This window comes from Triturus cristatus, chromosome 7, assembly GCF_964204655.1.
Source record: "Triturus cristatus chromosome 7, aTriCri1.1, whole genome shotgun sequence".
In the NCBI taxonomy this organism is placed as follows: domain Eukaryota; kingdom Metazoa; phylum Chordata; class Amphibia; order Caudata; family Salamandridae; genus Triturus; species Triturus cristatus.
In genome coordinates this window covers 17,983,342-18,004,390 of record NC_140590.1, presented here as the reverse complement: position 1 = coordinate 18,004,390, position 21,049 = coordinate 17,983,342, and the positions used below count along the sequence as shown (strand labels likewise).

Here is a 21,049-nt window from a genome sequence, read left to right as displayed (position 1 = left end):
CACCTGACCCCGGACTCTGCAACGCACTCCCTTACAGGCTCCCTCTGTACCAGCCTTCAGGTAGAATCCCTCTTCATTACTACCTCCACCTGACCCCGGACTCTGCAACGCACTCCCTTACAGGCTCCCTCTGTGCCAGCCTTCAGGTAGAATCCCTCTTCATTACTACCTCCACCTGACCCCGGACTCTGCAACACTCTCCCTTACAGGCTCCCTCTGTGCGACCCTTCAGGGAGAATTCCTCTTCATTACTACCTCCACCTGACCCCGGACTCTGCAACACTCTCCCTTACAGGCTCCCTCTGTGCGAGCCTTCAGAGAGAATCCCTCTTCATTACTACCTCCACCTGACCCCGGACTCTGCAATGCACTCCCTTACAGGCTCCCTCTGTGCGAGCCTTCAGGGAGAATCCCTCTTCATTACTACCTCCACCTGACCCCGGACTCTGCAACGCACTCCCTTACAGGCTCCCTCTGTGCCAGCCTTCAGGTAGAATCCCTCTTCATTACTACCTCCACCTGACCCCGGACTCTGCAACGCACTCCCTTACAGGCTCCCTCTGTGCGAGCCTTCAGGTAGAATCCCTCTTCATTACTACCTCCACCTGACCCCGGACTCTGCAACACTCTCCCTTACAGGCTCCCTCTGTGCGAGCCTTCAGGGAGAATCCCTCTTCATTACTACCTCCACCTGACCCCGGACTCTGCAACGCACTCCCTTACAGGCTCCCTCTGTGCGAGCCTTCAGGGAGAATCCCTCTTCATTACTACCTCCACCTGACCCGGGACTCTACAACGCAGTCCCTTACCGGCTCCCTCTGTGCGAGCCTTCAGGGAGAATCCCGCTTCATTACTACCTCCACCTGACTCCGGACTCTGCAACGCATTCCCTTACAGGCTCCCTCTGTGCGAGCCTTCAGGGAGAATCCCTCTTCATTACTACCTCCATCTGACCCCGGACTCTGCAACGCGCTCCCTTACAGGCTCCCTCTGTGCGAGCCTTCAGGGAGAATCCCTCTTCATTACTACCTCCACCTGACCCCGGACTCTGCAATGCGCTCCCTTACAGGCTCCCTCTGTGCGAGCCTTCAGAGAGAATCCCTCTTCATTACTACCTCCACCTGACCCCGGACTCTGCAATGCGCTCCCTTACAGGCTCCCTCTGTGCAAGCCTTCAGGGAGAATCCCTCTTCATTACTACCTCCACCTGACCCCGGACTCTGCAATGCACTCCCTTACAGGCTCCCTCTGTGCGAGCCTTCAGGGAGAATCCCTCTTCATTACTACCTCCATCTCACCCCAGACTCTGCAACGCACTCCCTTACAGGCTCCCTCTGTACGAGCCTTCAGGGAGAATCCCTCTTCATTACTACCTCCACCTGACCCCGGACTCTGCAACACTCTCCCTTACAGGCTCCCTCTGTGCGAGCCTTCAGGGAGAATCCCTCTTCATTACTACCTCCACCTGACCCCGGACTCTGCAACGCACTCCCTTACAGGCTCCCTCTGTGCGAGCCTTCAGGGAGAATCCCTCTTCATTACTACCTCCACCTGACCCCGGACTCTGCAATGCACTCCCTTATAGGCTTCCTCTGTGCGAGCCTTCAGGGAGAATCCCTCTTCATTACTACCTCCACCTGACCCCGGACTCTGCAACGCACTCCCTTACAGGCTCCCTCTGTACCAGCCTTCAGGTAGAATCCCTCTTCATTACTACCTCCACCTGACCCCGGACTCTGCAACGCACTCCCTTACAGGCTCCCTCTGTGCCAGCCTTCAGGTAGAATCCCTCTTCATTACTACCTCCACCTGACCCCGGACTCTGCAACACTCTCCCTTACAGGCTCCCTCTGTGCGAGCCTTCAGGGAGAATTCCTCTTCATTACTACCTCCACCTGACCCCGGACTCTGCAACGCACTCCCTTACAGGCTCCCTTTGTGCGAGCCTTCAGGAAGAATCCCTCTTCATTACTACCTCCACCTGACCCCGGACTCTGCAACACTCTCCCTTACAGGCTCCCTCTGTGCGAGCCTTCAGGGAGAATCCCTCTTCATTACTACCTCCACCTGACTGCGGACTCTGCAACGCATTCCCTTACAGGCTCCCTCTGTGCGAGCCTTCAGGGAGAATCCCTCTTCATTACTACCTCCACCTGACCCGGGACTCTACAACGCAGTCCCTTACCGGCTCCCTCTGTGCGAGCCTTCAGGGAGAATCCCTCTTCATTACTACCTCCACCTGACTCCGGACTCTGCAACGCATTCCCTTACAGGCTCCCTCTGTGCGAGCCTTCAGGGAGAATCCCTCTTCATTACTACCTCCATCTGACCCCGGACTCTACAACGCGCTCCCTTACAGGCTCCCTCTGTGCGAGCCTTCAGGGAGAATCCCTCTTCATTACTACCTCCACCTGACCCCGGACTCTGCAATGCGCTCCCTTACAGGCTCCCTCTGTGCGAGCCTTCAGGGAGAATCCCTCTTCATTACTACCTCCACCTGACCCCGGACTCTGCAATGCGCTCCCTTACAGGCTCCCTCTGTGCAAGCCTTCAGGGAGAATCCCTCTTCATTACTACCTCCACCTGACCCCGGACTCTGCAATGCACTCCCTTACAGGCTCCCTCTGTGCGAGCCTTCAGGGAGAATCCCTCTTCATTACTACCTCTCTCTGACCCCAGACTCTGCAACGCACTCCCTTACAGGCTCCCTCTGTGCGAGCCTTCAGGGAGAATCCCTCTTCATTACTACCTCCACCTGACCCCGGACTCTGCAATGCACTCCCTTACAGGCTCCCTCTGTGCGAGCCTTCAGGGAGAATCCCTCTTCATTACTACCTCCACCTGACCCTGGACTCTGCAACACTCTCCCTTACAGGCTCCCTCTGTGCGAGCCTTCAGGGAGAATCCCTCTTCATTACTACCTCCACCTGACCCCGGACTCTGCAACGCGCTCCCTTACAGGCTCCCTCTGTGCGAGCCTTCAGGGAGAATCCCTCTTCATTACTACCTCCACCTGACCCCGGACTCTGCAATGCACTCCCTTACAGGCTCCCTCTGTGCGAGCCTTTAGGGAGAATCCCTCTTCAATACTACCTCCACCTGACCCCGGACTCTGCAACGCACTCCCTTACAGGCTCCCTCTGTACCAGCCTTCAGGTAGAATCCCTCTTCATTACTACCTCCACCTGACCCCGGACTCTGCAACGCACTCCCTTACAGGCTCCCTCTGTGCCAGCCTTCAGGTAGAATCCCTCTTCATTACTACCTCCACCTGACCCCGGACTCTGCAACACTCTCCCTTACAGGCTCCCTCTGTGCGAGCCTTCAGGGAGAATTCCTCTTCATTACTACCTCCACCTGACACCGGACTCTGCAACGCACTCCCTTACAGGCTCCCTCTGTGCGAGCCTTCAGGAAGAATCCCTCTTCATTACTACCTCCACCTGACCCGGGACTCTACAACGCAGTCCCTTACCGGCTCCCTCTGTGCGAGCCTTCAGGGAGAATCCCTCTTCATTACTACCTCCACCTGACCCTGGACTCTGCAACGCGCTCCCTTACAGGCTCCCTCTGTGCGAGCCTTCAGGGTGAATCCCTCTTCATTACTACGTCCACCTGACCCCGGACTCTGCAACGCACTCCCTTACAGGCTCCCTCTGTGCGAGCCTTCAGGGAGAATCCCTCTTCATTACTACCTACCCCTGACCCGGACTCTGCAAAGCACTCCCTTACAGGCTCCCTCTGTGCGAGCCTTCAGGGAGAATCCCTCTTCATTACTACCTCCACCTGACCCCGGACTCTGCAACGCACTCCCTTACAGGCTCCCTCTGTGCGAGCCTTCAGGGAGAATCCCTCTTCATTACTACGTCCACCTGACCCCGGACTCTGCAACGCGCTCCTTTACACGCTTGATTATCCACTGCTCCTCTCCAGTGCACCTTTTCTCACAACTGACCTTGGGCCCCAGCCCCATATCAGGCACCATCAGGCTCCACTTTCATTTCCCCCGGTAAAAACATTAGTAAAATCACCTTCAAACTTAAAACATTGAATATAGCAGTAAATATAATTAGCAGGCACTTTAAAGTATTTTCCACAGTAGCCCTTATGACCCGACTGCTAATTAAATAAACAAAAACAGAAAGGCCCTGACAGGGCAGGCTTCAGCGCTGATGCAAAAGTCTTTTTTGGCGCCGCACCAATAACCTCTTTCTCTGTAAATACCTTTACTACCACCTTCCACCAGTGCCCCTCATCCCTCCATGGCCCCCCCACTGACCTCCTCCTCGGAATCCCTCACTGCCACACGCCACAAGTGCCCCTCATCTCCCCTTAGCCCCTCCCCCTATTGACCTCCTCCTCGGATTCCCTCGCTGCCACCCTCCACCAGTGCCCCTCATCTCTCCCTAGCTCCCCCTCTACCCCATGACCTCTTCCTCGGATTCCCTCACTGTCACCCAGGGCACAAGTCCTAAAAAAAGAATGGGGGGGGGAAACAGGAAGTAACGTTACGAAAGGTGGCTTGCACCATCAGACTCATTGCCTCCCCTCGCTCACCCCTTAGATCCTATTGCATCAGAGAAGCCAGCGCGTGAGCAGCGTTCTGAATGAGCTCCGATCTCGCCCCAGAGAGGCCAAAGAGTGAATGTGTGGCTCCATTTGCTCCAGTTATCGAGCTCCCGGTAAAATAAGTGGGGGGACGCCGTCCACCCACGTGGTACCCCAACTCAAGCCCTGTGTCACCCTCCACCAGTGCCCCTCCTCACTCCACAGCCCCTCTTGCTACCTCCTCCTCAGATTCCCTCACTGCCACCCTCCACCAGTGCCCCTCATCTCTCTGTAGCCCATCCCCCTCATGACCTCCTCCTGAGACTCCCTCACTACCACCCTCCAGCAGTGCCCCTCATCTCTCCCTAGCTCCCCCCTCCACCCCATGACCTCCTCCTGAGACTCCCTCACTGCCACCCTCCAGCAGTGCCCCTCATCTCTCCCTAGCTCCCCCCTCTACCCCATGACCTCTTCCTCAGATTCCCTCACTGCCACCCTCCAACAGTGCCCCTCATCGCTCCATAGCCACTCCCACTACCTCCTCCTCGGATTCCCTCACTGCCACCCTCCAACAGTGCCCCTCATCTCTCCGTAGCCCCTCTTTCATATGCATTTCATTTGTTGTGTAGCGCTACTCATATCAGTGTAGTGTGTGTCAGTACTTTACACCACGCACACATTATACAGAGACAATGAATCATACAAGTATGTAAATCAGTCTACAGGGAATGTCACATAAGCCAATGAGGATTACAAGGTGTATGAATAACACGTCATCCATTCTGGTGGGCCGGATATTTCAAGAGGGTTTGGTCTGGGGAAACACAACCTTAGGATTTAAAGAGTATTTCATGGGGGTCAGCTTTACTGATAAGAATGTAGATCTGCCCAAACATACTCATTTTAGCAACATTAGAATAATGAAAGATTGAGGAAGGATCACTGTGACAAAGGCAGTAACCCACTGAGCTATCCACATAAAATGCAGTTCATCTGCGTTTAAAAACTACTAACAGACAAAGGATTTCTCTCCAGCGGATCATTAATCACCAGCGTTATCCGGGCATCTTTTATTGTCTTATTGTTGTCCTGCATCGGCCATGATAAGGATGAAAACTGTTTAAATGAAGCACCCACGTAGTATGTGTCCTGCTGGGCCTGCGCAGAGTTTAAAAAGAAAAACTAATAGTAACACATTCTCTTACCTCCTCCATTAGTCAAACTTTGTGTCACAGCCTGATGTGATACGCAGCTGCAGGGGTCAGGAAAGTGAATAGGAATAAACAAACTTCTTTTCTCCTGCACTGCATAGAAAGAGAAATGTCCACGCAGCAGGACAGTAGGCAAAGGTTACCAGTGCCAAAGAAAGGATTTGTCGCGTTCGCCATGTGGAGATGAAGGGGTGAAAAAATAAAGAAAGCCTCGTTAACATGCAAATGGTCTTTTAAAGACCTGTGAAATACTGGCTGCGGCTGCGATAATCTCTAAAACTGTCTGTCTATGTGTGTGTGCGCCCGAGAAGCGGTCTCAGCCGGGCGCACACACACACAGACAGCCCTTTGAGCCCAATGCTGTTGTGCGCCTGCCTTCAAGCCCTCACTGCGAGGGCCAAGGCTCCTGTTTGGGTGGGCCTGGCCCACCCGGCCCACCCACTAGAACCGGGCCTGATTTCGCCTCAGATTTCCCACTTAGGATTTCCTACTAGAGGAGGAACCTCCCTGTACTAAACCTTATGCTAGACATGATGCAGACACCCTTGCCCTATGGTACAAACATGTGTGTGGCGCTCGGCAGTCTGATTGTGTGCCAGCGAGAGAGCAGGATAATGCCCTATCTTACTAGATGTGACGCTTTCCTGCTCTCTCTCTCTCAAGCAAGGCTGCTGTGACACCTTTGTACATCTGAGCCCTCCAGACGCTCCACCCTCTAGCCAACATTCAGACACCGCAGGACTCATTTTCACTCTGACAATCAGCACTCTGCACCTAGGATGACTCTGCACCCCTCCTCAAACAGGTAACTCCTCCCCTCAGCTTCACCCTCCGAAATAGAACTCCGGACACTCGCCTGCACCCCAACATTGGAAAACTCTCCCACCCACATCTTCAGCCCGAGAAACAGGTCTCTCTGCCCCATGTCAGCTCTCAAACATAGCAGGATCCCCCCCCCCCCCTCAACTTCACCCTCGGAAGCAGGTCTCTCTGTCCCATGTCAGCCCTCAGACATAGGAGGATCCCCCCTCAACTTCACCCTCCGAAGCAGGTCTCTCTGCCCCATGTCAGCTCTCAGACATAGCAGGACCCCCCCCCCCCTCAACTTCACCCTCCGAAGCAGGTCTCTCTGCCCCATGTCAACTCTCAGACATAGCAGGATCCTCCCCTCATCTTCACCCTCGGAAGCAGGTCTCTCTGCCCCATGTCAGCTCTCAGACATAGCAGGACCCCCCCCCCTCAACTTCACCCTCTGAAGCAGGTCTCTCTGCCCCATGTCAGCTCTCAGACATAGCAGGATCCACCCCCCTGAACTTCCTCCCACCGAAGCAGGTCTCACTGCCCCATGACAGCACTCTGACATAGCAGGATTCCCCCCCCCCCGCAACTTCACCCTCGGAAGCTGGTCTCTCTGCCCCATGTCAGCTCTCGGACATAGGAGGATCGCCCCCCCCTCATGTTCACCCTCGGAAGCAGGTCTCTCTGCCCATTTCAGCCCTCAGACATAGCAGGTGCCCCCATCAACTTTACCCTCGCAAGCAAGGCTCTCTGCCCCATGTCAGCTCTCAGACATAGCAGGATCCACCCCCTCAACTTCACCCTCGGAAACAGGTCTCTCTCTCCCTTGTCAGTCCTCAGACATAGGAGGATCACACCCTAAACTTCACCCTCGGAAGGTCTCTCTGCCCCATGTCAGCTCTTGGACTTAGCAGGATCAGGATCCCCCCCATCAACTTCACCCTCGGAAGCAGGTCTCTCTGCCCCATGTCAGCTCTCAGACATAGCAGGGTTCCCCCCCCCTCACCTTCACCCTCAGAAGTAGGTCTTTCTCTGCCCCATGTCAGCCTTCAGACATAGGAGGATGCCCCCCCCCCCCTCAACTTCAGCCTCGGAAGCAGGTCTCTCTGCCCCATGTCAGCTCATGGACTTAACAGCATCCCCCCCTCATCTTCACCCTCGGAAGCAGGTCTCTTTGCCCCATGTCAGCCCTCAGACATAGCATGATTCCCCCCCTCAATTTCACCCTTGGAAGCAGCTCTCTCTGCCCCATGTCAGCCCTCAGACATAGCATGATTCCCCCCCTAAATTTCACCCTTGGAAGCAGCTCTCTCTGCCCCATGTCAGCCCTCAGACATAGCATGATTTCCCCCCTCAACTTCACCCTCGGAAATAGGTCTCTCTGCCCCATGTCAGCCCTCAGACATAGCATGATTCCCCCCCTCAATTTCACCATTGGAAGCAGCTCTCTCTGCCCCATGTCAGCCCTCAGACATAGCATGATTCCCCCCCTAAATTTCACCCTTGGAAGCAGCTCTCTCTGCCCCATGTCAGCCCTCAGACATAGCATGATTTCCCCCCTCATCTTCACCCTCGGAAGCAGGGCTCTCTGCCCCATGTCAGCTCTCAGACAGAGGAGGACCCCCCCCCCCCCCTCATCTTCACCCTCGGAAGCAGGTCTCTCTGCCCCATTTCAGCCCTCAGACTTAACAGGATACCCCCCCACCTCAACTTCACCCTCGGAAGCAGGTCTCTCTGCCCCATGTCAGCTCTCGGACATAGCAGAATCCCCCCCTCATTTTCTCCCTCGGAAGTAGGTCTCTCTGCCCATGTCAGCTCATGGACTTAGCAGCATCCCCCCCTCATCTTCACCCTTGGAAGCAGCTCTCTCTGCCCCATGTCAGCCCTCAGACATAGCATGATTTCCCCCCTCAACTTCACCCTCGGAAGTAGGTCTCTCTGCCCCATGTCAGCTCATGGACTTAGCAGCATCCTCCCCTCATCTTCACCCTCGGAAGCAGGTCTCTTTGCCCTATGTCAGCCCTCAGACATAGCATGATCCCCCCCCCTCAATTTCACCCTTGGAAGCAGCTCTCTCTGCCCCATGCCAGCCCTCAGACATAGCATGATTCCCCCCCCTCAATTTCACCCTTGGAAGCAGCTCTCTCTGCCCCATGTCAGCCCTCAGACATAGCATGATTTCCCCCCTCAACTTCACCCTCGGAAGCAGGGCTCTCTGCCCCATGTCAGCTCTCAGACATAACAGGATCCCCCCCCCTCAACTTCACCCTCGGAAGCAGGTCTCTCTGCCCCATGTCAGTTCTCAGACATAGCAGAATCCCCCCTCATCTTCTCCCTCGGAAGTAGGTCTCTCTGCCCCATGTCAGTTCTAAGACATAACAGGATCCCCCCCTCAACTTCACCCTCGGAAGGAGGCCTCTCTGCTCTATGTCAGTTTTCAGACATAACAGGATCCCCCCCTCATCTTCACCCTCAGAAGTAGGTCTCTCTGCCCCATGTCAGCTCTAAGACGTAGCAGGATCCCCCCCTCAACTTCACCCTCGGAAGCAGGTCTCTCTGCCCCATTTCAGCCCTCAGACATAGCAGGATCTACCCCCTCAACTTCACCGTCGGATGCAGGTCTCTCTGCCCCATGTCAGCTCTCAGACATAGCTGGATCCCCCCCCCCTCCTCATCTTCACCATCAGAAGCAGGTCTCTCTCTCCATCTCAGCCCTCAGACATAGCAGGACCCCCCCCCCCTCATCTTCACCCTCGGAAACAGGTCTCTCTGCCCCATGTCAGCTCTTGGAGTGAGAAGGAACCCCGCCTCATCTTCACCCTCGGAAGCAGGTCTCTCTGCCCCATGTCAGCTCTCAGACATAGCAGGACCCCCCCCCCTCAACTTCACCCTCCGAAGCAGGTCTCTCTGCCCCCTGTCAGCTCTCAGACATAGCAGGATCCCCCTTCCTCATCTTCACCCTCAGAAGCAGGTCTCTCTGCCCCATGTCAGCTCTCAGACATAGCTGGATCCCCCCCCCCCTCCTCATCTTCACCATCAGAAGCAGGTCTCTCTCTCCATCTCAGCCCTCAGACATAGGAGGATCCCCTCCGCTCATCTTCACCCTCGGAAACAGGGCTCTCTGCCCCATGTCAGCTCTTGGAGTGAGAAGGAACCCCGCCTCATCTTCACCCTCGGAAGCAGGTCTCTCTGCCCCATGTCAGCTCTCAGACATAGCAGGACCCCCCCCCCTCAACTTCACCCTCCGAAGCAGGTCTCTCTGCCCACTGTCAGCTCCCAGACATAGCAGGATCCCCCTTCCTCATCTTCACCCTCAGAAGCAGGTCTCTCTTTCCCATGTCATCTCTCAGACATAGCAGGACCCCCCCCCAAATACAACCTGAGAAACAGGACTCTCCACCCCTCATCAACACTCGAACATAAGAGGACTCTCCACCTGTCAATGTCACCCTTGTTATGGTTAGGAATATTTGTAGAGGGCATGGCTACCAGAAGGCGTCCCAGCGCTTGCAGAAAGCCAGGGCAAGGCAGGTCCCAACAGTTTAGTAGGTGGGGTTTTGGAAAAACCACGTTTCCAAAAGTTTACAGAAGAGAAGGAGGTTGGGTTCTGAACATAAATTGAGAGGGAGAGTGTTCCAAAGCTTGCCAGAAGTGTAGTAGAAAGACCGGCCACCACTTTTCATTCTATTGATTTTGGGGACCGAGGCTAGATAGAGACTGGATGAGCGGAGGCATCTGTTTGGGCGGTAAGGGGAGATGATAGATTGGAGTATGGCGGACATTTCTTCCAGAAAGATTTATGACCAATACATAGGGACTTGAATTTTATTATATCCGCAATCTGGATCCAGTGAAGGTTTTCAAAGCAGGTCTTGCACAGAGGCTGAATGTGATCTTAAAAAGTATACGTGCAGCACAGTTCTGAACAACTTGCAGTTTGTTTGTGATCAACCCTGGAGCTCCTAGATACAAAGATTTCCATAGTAGAGGCGAGAGAGGATTAAGGCCTGGGCCATGAGTCTCACTGCTGAGAAGGGGAGGAGCAGAAGAACTTTGCGGAGCATCCGCAGGATTCCATAACAGGATGCAGACAGTTTCATTGCCTGATGATCAAATGTGAGTGACCGGTCTAGCCACATGCCGAAACTTTTGAACTGTTTTTTTGGCATGGGTGGGGAGCCAAGACAACTTGGCCATGCTGGGCCGATATCAAGGATGGGTGAATTGCCCAGAAGCATGAACTCTGTTTTATCTCCATTCAATTCGAGGAAGGAGAATTCCATCTATTTGGTGACTCTCTCAAGGCAGGGGCCTAGACGCAGTAAGGTAGTTCCTGGATGATTTAAGGCCACCACTAATTAGCTGTCATCGGCGTAGGTGGCAATTTCTATCTCAAAAGGGGGAACAATCTGTGCCAGAGGGCTCATATAGACATTGATCAGCGTCGGCCTCAGGGACGAACCCTGAGGGACGCTGCAGACAAGTGGGATCCAGTTTGAGGAGTTATTTCCTTCAAACTCTTGGAAGGTCCTGTCCTCGAGGAAAGACTTCAGGTGATAACACTCCCTGATAGTCCGACATTCCTTAGTCTGTGGATCAGGATGTCATAATTTACTGTGTCGAAAGTGGCACTGAGGTCCAGAAGAATAATAGGTGTCCATCCACCTTTGTCGATGATCTTTTTGGCGTTTTCGACCACTGCAAGTAACGCGGTTTTGGTCCCATGTTGGGGGTGAAATCCAGTTTGCGAGGGGTGCAGTATGTTGTGAGATTCGAAGAAGGTGGCGATAACTGAATTAACATGCTTTCCTAGCACTTTACTGATCCCGGAAAGGAGGAAAATAGGGCGGTAATTTCCAAGAATATCGGGGTTGAGACTGGGTTTCTTTATTAGCGCCTTCACAATGGCGTGTTTCCACAGTGGTGGTACTAGTCCGGTCAAGATGGAGGAGTTAATCAACTTAAGTAACACCGGGAGGACTACTTCCCCAGCCTTGTCAAAGATTTGAGGGGGTTTCGGGTCACTAGGGGAGCCAGATTTTACTGAGGCACATATGTTCACTAGAGTGTCCATACCCATCAAGGGAATTTCCTTGAGAGAGTCGTCACCGTGAACAGCGGATTGACAGTAGAAGCGGGAGGGGGAAATGAATTATAAATATTCTTGATTTTATTAGAAAAGAACTCTGCAAGTTCATCACACTGTGCGTGTGAGCCATCGGGGGGGGGGGATATCTCTGACCGGTAGTTTTAAAAGATGCTTAGCAATCTTAAAAATTTCGGGTGGGGAGGTTGAGACTGAATTAATTCTTTCAGCATAGTATGTTGCTTGTGCCGACTTCTCTTTGGATTGGTACATTTATATGGAATCCCTGTATTTCAGTTTAATTATTGCGTCGTAGTTTCTTCTCCATTTCCTCTCAAGTCTTTTGCAAGTTTGTTTGTGCTCATGCAGCTTTGGGGAGTACCACGGAGAGAGGTTATTCCTAGTTTTTTATGAATGTGTTTCCTAGGTATGACTAGGTCAAGGGAGGAGTTGATCCAGTGGTTAAATTGGTCATTCGCAACAGTGGGGCAGGGATCTAAGCAGGGTATGGAAGTTTTCAGAGCTGAATTCCATGAGTCCAGCGAAAGGAAAAGGTCTCGGCCCCTCATCTGCACCCTAAGAAACAAGAAACTCTGCCCCTTAACTTCACCCTCAGAAATAGGACTTTAGGCCCTTCCTTTGTACCTTGGCAGAGAAGAACTCTCCACCCCACATCTTCATCCTGAGAAACAAGACTCTCCACCCCACTTGAACACCCTGACATAGCACGATCCTCCCCCCCTCATCTTCACCCCCAGAAACAGGTCTCTCTGCCCCATGCCAGCTCTCACACATAGAAGGATCTTCCACCCCACATCTTCAGCATGACAAACAGGACTCCCTGCCCCTCTTCAAAACACCCTGACATGGCAGGATCCACCCCCCTCATCTTCACCCCCAGAAACAGGTCTCTCTGCTCCATGCCAGCTCTCACACATAGAAAGATCTTCCACCCCACATCTTCAGCATGACAAACAGGACTCCCTGCCCCTCATCAACACCCTGACATGGCAGGATACTGCACCCCTCATCTTCACCCTGAGAAACTGAACTTTCCGCCCTCTCTTCATCACTCTGACATAGGAGGACTGTCCAACCCACATCTTCAACCTGAGAAACAGGACTCTCCACCCCTCGTCAACACCCTCAGAAGCAGGTCTCTTGGCCCCTCGTCTGCACCCTGACAGAGGACAACTCTCCAACCCACATCTTCATCCTGAGAATCAGGACTCTCCACCGCTCTTCAACACCCTGACATAGCAGGATCATCCACCCTTATCTTTACCCTCAGAAGCATGTCTCTCGGCACCCATTTGCACCCTGACATAGCAGGATCCTCGACCCCTCATCTTCGCCCTTAGAAACAGGACTCTCCGCCTTCTCTCCAGCACTCTGACATAGGAGGACTCTCCACATCTCCTCCTAAACCTAGGAAACAGGACTCTCCACCCCTTGTCAACACGCAGACATAGGTGGACTCTCCACCCCCAAAGTAACCCTCAGAAACAGGTCTCTCAGCCCCTCTTTTGCACCCGGACATAATAGAACTCTCGAACCCTCATCTTCACCCTAGGAAATAGGACGCTCCACCCCTCATCTTCATCATCAGAAACAGATCTCCAGGCCACTTGTCAGCACCTTGACATAGGAGAACTCTCCTTCCCACATATTCAGCCTGAGAAACCGGACTCTGCGCCCCTCTACAACACCCAGGCAAAGCAGGATCTTCACTCTCTGAAACAGGACTCTCCACCTTCGACATTGGAGGACCCGCCATGCGTCATCTTCATCCCTAAAAACAGGACTCTCCACTAGGCCTGGGCTGTGAACTCCGCTCCGTTCGCAGAGTTTGCAGAGTTTTCTGCATTATGCACTCTGCTGAGCTTGCGGAGTGCTGAAAACTCTGCTTCGCATAGCACAGTGGAGTTTTTTCCCCTCTGTCGCTCGCCAACAGTAGGTGTGTGAGCGCTAGCTGCCACTCGGGTAGAATTTCTACCCGAGCAGCAGGAAGACCAGCATGAACGGCAGTTCCCACTGCACTCCGCCACTTGCGGAACTCTGCGGAGGTTGTCTGTCACTTCGTGGAGTTCCGCGTAGCAAAACTCCATGAACTACGTCGATGCCTGCTCTCCACCACTCAGCTTCACCCTCCGAAATAGGTCTCTGGACCCTTGACTACACCCTGACATTGGAAAACTCTCCAACCCACACATTCAGCCTGAGAAGCAGGACTCTCCACCCCTTGTCAACACCCTGACATAGCAGGATACTGCACCCCTCATTCTCACCCTGAGAAACAGGACTCCCGGCCCTCTCTACAACACTCTGACATAGGAGGACTCTCCAACTCCTCATCTTCACCCTGACAACAGGACTCTCCACCCCACATCTTCACCCTGAAAAACAAGACTCTCAGCCCCTTGTCAACACTCTGACATAGGAGGACTCTCCACACATCATCTTCACCCTGAGGAACAGGACTCTCCACCCCCGCGTCTACACTCAGATATGGCAGGACTCCCCACCCCACATCTTCACACTGAGAAACAGGACTCTCCACCCCTTGTCAGCACTCAGACATGAGAGGACTCCCCACCACTCAACGTCACCCTCAGAAACAGGTCTCTCAATCCCTCGTCAACACCCTGACATAGGAGGTCCCTTCACACCTCATCATCACCCTGAAAAACAGGACTCTTCACCCATCATCAACACCCTGACATAGGAGGACCCTCAATCCTTCATCTTCACCCTGGCAAACAGGACTTTCCCCCTTCATCAACACCCTGACATAGGAAGGCACCTGCTTCCTCATCTTCACCCTGACAAACAGAACTCTTGGCCACTCGGCAACACCCTGACATAGGAAAACTCTCCACACCTCATCTTCACCCTCAGAAACAGGAGCATCTTGAACTTGTCAGCACCTTGACATAGCGGGATCCTCCACGCCTCATCTTCTACCTGAGAAACATGACTTTCCACCCTCTCTTCACATCTCTAACATAGGAGGACTCTCCACCCTCATCTTCACACTTAGAAACAGGAATTGTCAACACTCTGATATAGGAGGACTCTCCAACCATGAACTTCACCCTGACAAACAGGACTCTCCACCCCTTGCCAACACCCTGACATAGAAGGACCCTTCACCCCTCATTGTCACCCTGAGAACCAGGACTCTCTACCCCTCATTAACACTCTGACATAAAAGGACTCCCCAATCCTCACCTTTTCCCCTCAGAAACAGGACTATTGTCTCCTCATCAACACTCTGACATAGGAGGATTCTCTACCCCTCATCATCGACCCTGAGAAACAGGAGTCTCCACGCCTCGTCAGCACTCAGATATAGCTGGACTCTCAACCCAACATCTTCACCCTGAGAAACAGGTCTCTCCACCCCTTGCCATCACTCAGACATAAAAGGACTCACCACCCCTAAAGGTCACCCTCAGAAATAGGTCACATAATAAAACTCTGCAACCTTCATCTACACCCTGAGAAACAGGACTCGCCAACCCTCATCTTCACCCTCAGAAATAGGTCTTTAGGCCACTCATCTTTACCCTGACATAGGAGACATCTCCGACCCACATCTTCAGCCTGAGAAACAGGACTCTAAGCCCCTCGTCAGCACTCTGACATAGCAGGACCCTTCCCTCCGCATCGTCAACCTGAGAAACAGGTCTCACAGCCCCCTCATCAGCACTCTGACATAGGGGACTCTACACTCCTCATCTTCACCCTCAGAAATAGGACTTTAGGTCCCTCCTCTGTACCCTGACATAGAAGAACTCTCCGACCCACATCTTTACCCTGAGAAACAGGACTCTCTGCCCCATGTCAGCTCTCAGACGTAGCAGGATCCTCGGCCCCTCATCTTCAACCTGACAAACAGGAATGTCCAGCCTCTCTTCAACACTCTGACATAGTAGGACTCTCCACCCCTCATCTTCACCCTCAAAAAAAGGACTCTCTGCTCTTCGTCAACAGCGTGACAAAGAGAACTCTCCAACCCTCAGCTTCAACCTGAGAAACAGGACTCTCCACCCTCTCTTCAGCACCCTGAAACAGGAGAACTCTCCACCCCTCATCCTCACCCTGACAACAGGACTCTCCACCCCTCATCTTCACCCTGACAACAGGACTCTCCACCCCTCATCTTCACCCTACAAAACAGGACTCTCCACCCCTCATCTTCACACTGACAACAGGACTCTCCACCCCTCATCTTCACCCTACAAAACAGGACTCTCCACCCCTCATCTTCACCCTCAAAAAAGGACACTTTGCCCTTTGTCAACACCCTAACATAGAGGACTCTCCAACCCTCATTTTCACCCACAGAAATCCGTCTTTAGGCCCTTCACCTTTACCCTGGCATAGGAGACCTCTCTGACCCACATCTTCACCCTCAGAAGCAGGTCTCTCTCCCCCATGTCAGCTCTCAGACATAGCAGCCCCCCCCCCCGAATCTTCAACCTGAGAAACATGACTTTACACCCTCTCTTCATCACTCTGACATAGGCAGCCTCTCCACCCCTCGTCGTCACCTTGACAAACAGGACTTTCCACCCCTTGTCAACACCGTGACATATGAGGACCCTTCACGCCTCATTGTCACCCTGAGAAACAGGACTCTCCACTCCTCATCAACACCCTGACATAGGATGACTCACCAACTCTCCTCTTTACAGTCAGATCCCAACAACCCTGGAACCACACAGTATCACAGATCACAACAACCCTGGAACCACACAGCATCACAGATCCCTGGAACCACACAGCACTACAGATCACAACCCTGGAACCACACAGCATCACAGATCACAACAACACTGGAACCACACAGCACTACAGATCACAACAACCCTGGAACCACACAGCACTACAGATCACAACCCTGGAACCACACAGCACTACAGATCACAACAACCCTGGAACCACACAGCACTACAGATCACAACCCTGGAACCACACAGCATCACAGATCACAACAACCCTGGACCCACAAAGCACTACATATCACAACCCTGGAACCACACAGCATCACAGATCCCTGGAACCACACAGCACTACATATCACAACCCTGGAACCACACAGCATCACAGATCACAACAACACTGGAACCACACAGCACTACAGATCACAACAACCCTGGAACCACACAGCATCACAGATCACAACAACCCTGGACCCACAAAGCACTACATATCACAACCCTGGAACCACACAGCATCACAGATCACAACAACCCTGGACCCACAAAGCACTACATATCACAACCCTTGAACCACACAGCACTACAGATCACAACAACCCTGGAACCACACAGCATCACAGATCACAACAACCCTGGAACCACACAGCACTACAAATCACAACCCTGGAACCACACAGCAGATCACAATCCTGGAACCACACAGCACTACGGATCACAACAACCCTGGAACCACACAGCATCACAGATCACAACAACCCTGGAACCACACAGCACTACAAATCACAACCCTGGAACCACACAGCAGATCACAACCCTGGAACCACACAGCACCACAGATCACAACCCTGGAACCACACAGCACTACATATCACAACCCTGGAACCACACAGCAGATCACAACCCTGGAACCACACAGCACCACAGATCACAACCCTGGAACCACACAGCACCACAGATCACAACCCTGGAACCACACAGCATCACAGATCACAACAACCCTGGACCCACAAAGCACTACATATCACAACCCTGGAACCACACAGCATCACAGATCCCTGGAACCACACAGCACTACATATCACAACCCTGGAACCACACAGCATCACAGATCACAACAACACTGGAACCACACAGCACTACAGATCACAACAACCCTGGAACCACACAGCATCACAGATCACAACAACCCTGGACCCACAAAGCACTACGTATCACAACCCTGGAACCACACAGCATCACAGATCACAACAACCCTGGACCCACAAAGCACTACATATCACAACCCTTGAACCACACAGCACTACAGATCACAACAACCCTGGAACCACACAGCATCACAGATCACAACAACCCTGGAACCACACAGCACTACAAATCACAACCCTGGAACCACACAGCAGATCACAATCCTGGAACCACACAGCACTACGGATCACAACAACCCTGGAACCACACAGCATCACAGATCACAACAACCCTGGAACCACACAGCACTACAAATCACAACCCTGGAACCACACAGCAGATCACAACCCTGGAACCACACAGCACCACAGATCACAACCCTGGAACCACACAGCACTACATATCACAACCCTGGAACCACACAGCAGATCACAACCCTGGAACCACACAGCACCACAGATCACAACCCTGGAACCACACAGCACCACAGATCACAACCCTGGAACCACACAGCATCACAGATCACAACAACCCTGGAGCCACACAGCACTACATATCACAACTTACTAGTATTAATGTAATCTATCACAAAGTGACTGCAGTAAATGAATTCATGCTTTTCTTGAGATCACACAACTGGTTAGTAGTACCAACAATAACAACTTGATTAACCACTAACCGTGGGTCCTGGAGCAGCGCACTACTGGCCGACACGTGCTTCTGCACCTCGTCAGGGGTAGTAAGCGCACTATACATACAACTGCTGGGAGTGGAGAGTGTTGTGGGGCCTCAGCTGATAATCGTGGTGCTCACACTGTGCCCTCAGGTCATTGTGTCTGTGATAGTGAGAGCGCATTTGCTGTGCCTCACTCTGCCCTCAGCGTGTTACACAGCTGAACAGTTGTGACTATAGGAAAGGACTCACCTGCCTGCCCTCGCCGACTCCACACCTCAGCCACCAGTGAATGCGAGAGTGCACACGTGCCAGGTTCTCCTCAGTACACCAGTGAATGTGGGAGTGGACACGCCCCAAGTTCTTCTTGTGCCCTCAGTAGTGCTCCACAGATTCGTGCCAGTGATGGTGGGTGTGATGACACCAGCCTGTCCTTGGTGTGCCCTCACTGTGCCCTCAGCAGGGCCCCACACTTCTGTGCCAGTGATGGTGTGTGTGATGACACCAGCCTCTCCTTGGTGTGCCCTCACTGTGCCCTCAGCAGGGCTCCACAGATCCGTGCCAGTGATGGTGGGTGTGATGACATCAGCCTGTCCTTCTTGTGCCCTTACTTGTGCCCTCAGTAGAGCTCCACAGATCCGTGCCAGTGATGGTGGGTGTGATGACACCAGTCTCTCCTTGTTGTGCCCTCACTGTGCCCTCAGGAGGGTTCCACAGATCCGTGCCAGTGATGGTGGGTGTGATGACGCCAGCCTGTCCTTGGTGTGCCCTTACTTGTGCCCTCAGTAGAGCTCCACAGACCCGTGCCAGTGATGGTGGGTATTATGACACCAGTCTCTCCTTGTTGTGCCCTCACAGTGCCCTCAGTAGGGTTCTACACATCTGTGCCAGTGATGGTGGGTGTGATGGCACCAGCCTGTCCTTCTTCTGCCCTCACTGTGCCCTCAGTAGGGTTCCACACATACGTACCAGTGATGGTGGGTGTGATGACGCCAGCCTGTCCTTGGTGTGCCCTTACTTGTGCCCTCAGTAGAGCTCCACAGACCCGTGCCAGTGATGGTGGGTGTGATGGCACCAGCCTGGCCTTCTTCTGCCCTCACTGTGCCCTCAGTAGGGTTCCACACATACGTACCAGTGATGGTGGGTGCGATGACACCAGTCTCTCCTTGTTGTGCCCTCACAGTGCCCTCAAGAGGGTTCCACAGATCCGTGCCAGTGATGGTGGGTGTGATGACATCAGCCTGTTCTTGGTGTGCCCTCACTGTGCCCTCAGCAGGGCTCCACACATCTGAGCCAGTGATGGTGGGTGCGATGACACCAGCCTGTCCTTCTTGTGCCCTCACTGTGCCCTCAGGAGGGCTCCACAGATCCGTGCCAGTGATGGTGGGTTCGATGACACCAGTCTCTCCTTGTTGTGCCCTCACTGTGCCCTCAGCAGGGCTCCACACATCTGTGCCAGTGATGGTGGGTGCGATGACACCAGCCTGTCCTTCTTGTGCCCTCACAGTGCCCTCAGCAGGGCCCCACACTTCTGTGCCAGTGATGGTGGGTGTGATGACACCAGTCTCTCCTTGTTGTGCCCTCACTGTGCCCTCAGGAGGGCTCCACAGATCAGTGCCAGTGATGGTGGGTGCGATGGCACACGTTGTCCTTGTTGTGCCCTCACTGTGCCCTCAGCATATTCCACGGCTCGATATAAGTGAAAGTGGGCATGGGTCCGATGCCCTCCTATTCTTCCATCGTCATAATTCGCAGTTTAGTGTTGGTAATGGTGGAAGCGTCAGTGCCCTCACCGTGCCCTCAGCATGCTCCGCAGTTGTGTCTGGCACTGACGGTGGAGGAGGCCGGTCCTTGGTGTACCCTCACCGTGCCCTCAGCATGTTCAGCTGCTCAACATAACAGGGGTGGCAGTGGTGCTGACGTCGGATGCGTCCTGCTGCGCACTCATCGTGCCCTCAGGAAGATCCTTTGCTCAGGACTGGTGATGCTGAGAGTGCAGCTAGCAGTCGGTGCATGCTGCGCCCTCAGGAGGTCCCTCAGCTCACTATTGGTGATACAGAGTAGAGACACCAGTGTGCCTGTTCCAGTGTTGCCCTCTCTCTTGCACCACCTCTACAGAGAGTGAGCTCCTGGCCTCTCTGCCCCTCCCTCAATTCCCGTCCGGGCGCCCGGTGCCTCCACCCTGCTTCCCGCTCAGGAGGGGCCCTTGGCTCGGATCCAGCCCCTCTGGCACACTGCACACATGTTCCTTCCTGCCCTCCCAGAGGTCACACCTCCTGCTCTCCATACCAGACACTCACGGGAGCGCGCGGGCCCTGAATCCACAGACGACGTGAGTGACTTAAACTACCAACCGATGGCGTAGGACTGAGCAGGCCCTCAGTCAGGAGTGTGCGGTTTGGGGGGCACGGCCCCCCAGCGATGAGAAAGAATGTCCTCGGGCGGAGAGGGGCGCGTGATCTCGCCAAATATTGCGGTGCAAATGGAGATGTGTTAGAGCCCGAATTCTTTTTGTTTTGGTGTTTGTGATGCTGTTCGCTCCAGAAGTGAACGTGGGCGACAGCAGCGCATTTAAAGCATGTTGGCCACAGCGAGCTTGCCTCGAGGCCTCTTGCATCAGAGGTGCCAGGTGCCCCGGGGCAGTCCGTGGGAACGGGACTGCCCAGTGTTGCACACGGGAGCGAAACCCCAGAGCTTGGAAGCAGCCCTGCGTGGGACCTGGACGTTCTTGCAAGAGTCTGACGTCACATTCAGGGGCAGCGGAGCCGTCGCACCTCACAAATGACAGCTTGATACCCCCCCCCCCTCCCCGCCCCCCAGG

The 21,049-nt window shown here is 53.7% G+C and overlaps 1 protein-coding gene across 2 annotated transcripts in view; it reads right to left on the bottom strand.

Moving 5' to 3' along the window:
• Nucleotides 1–20,328, bottom strand: part of LOC146808699 (uncharacterized) — a 322,738-nt gene extending 302,410 nt beyond the window's left edge. For both annotated transcript variants that reach the window (XM_085615513.1, XM_085615514.1), the window contains exon 1: nucleotides 18,481–20,328. The gene's annotated coding sequence lies outside the window, so the exon portion shown is untranslated. The remainder of the gene's footprint in view (nucleotides 1–18,480) is intronic.
• Between the last annotated feature and the right edge of the window lie 721 nt (nucleotides 20,329–21,049).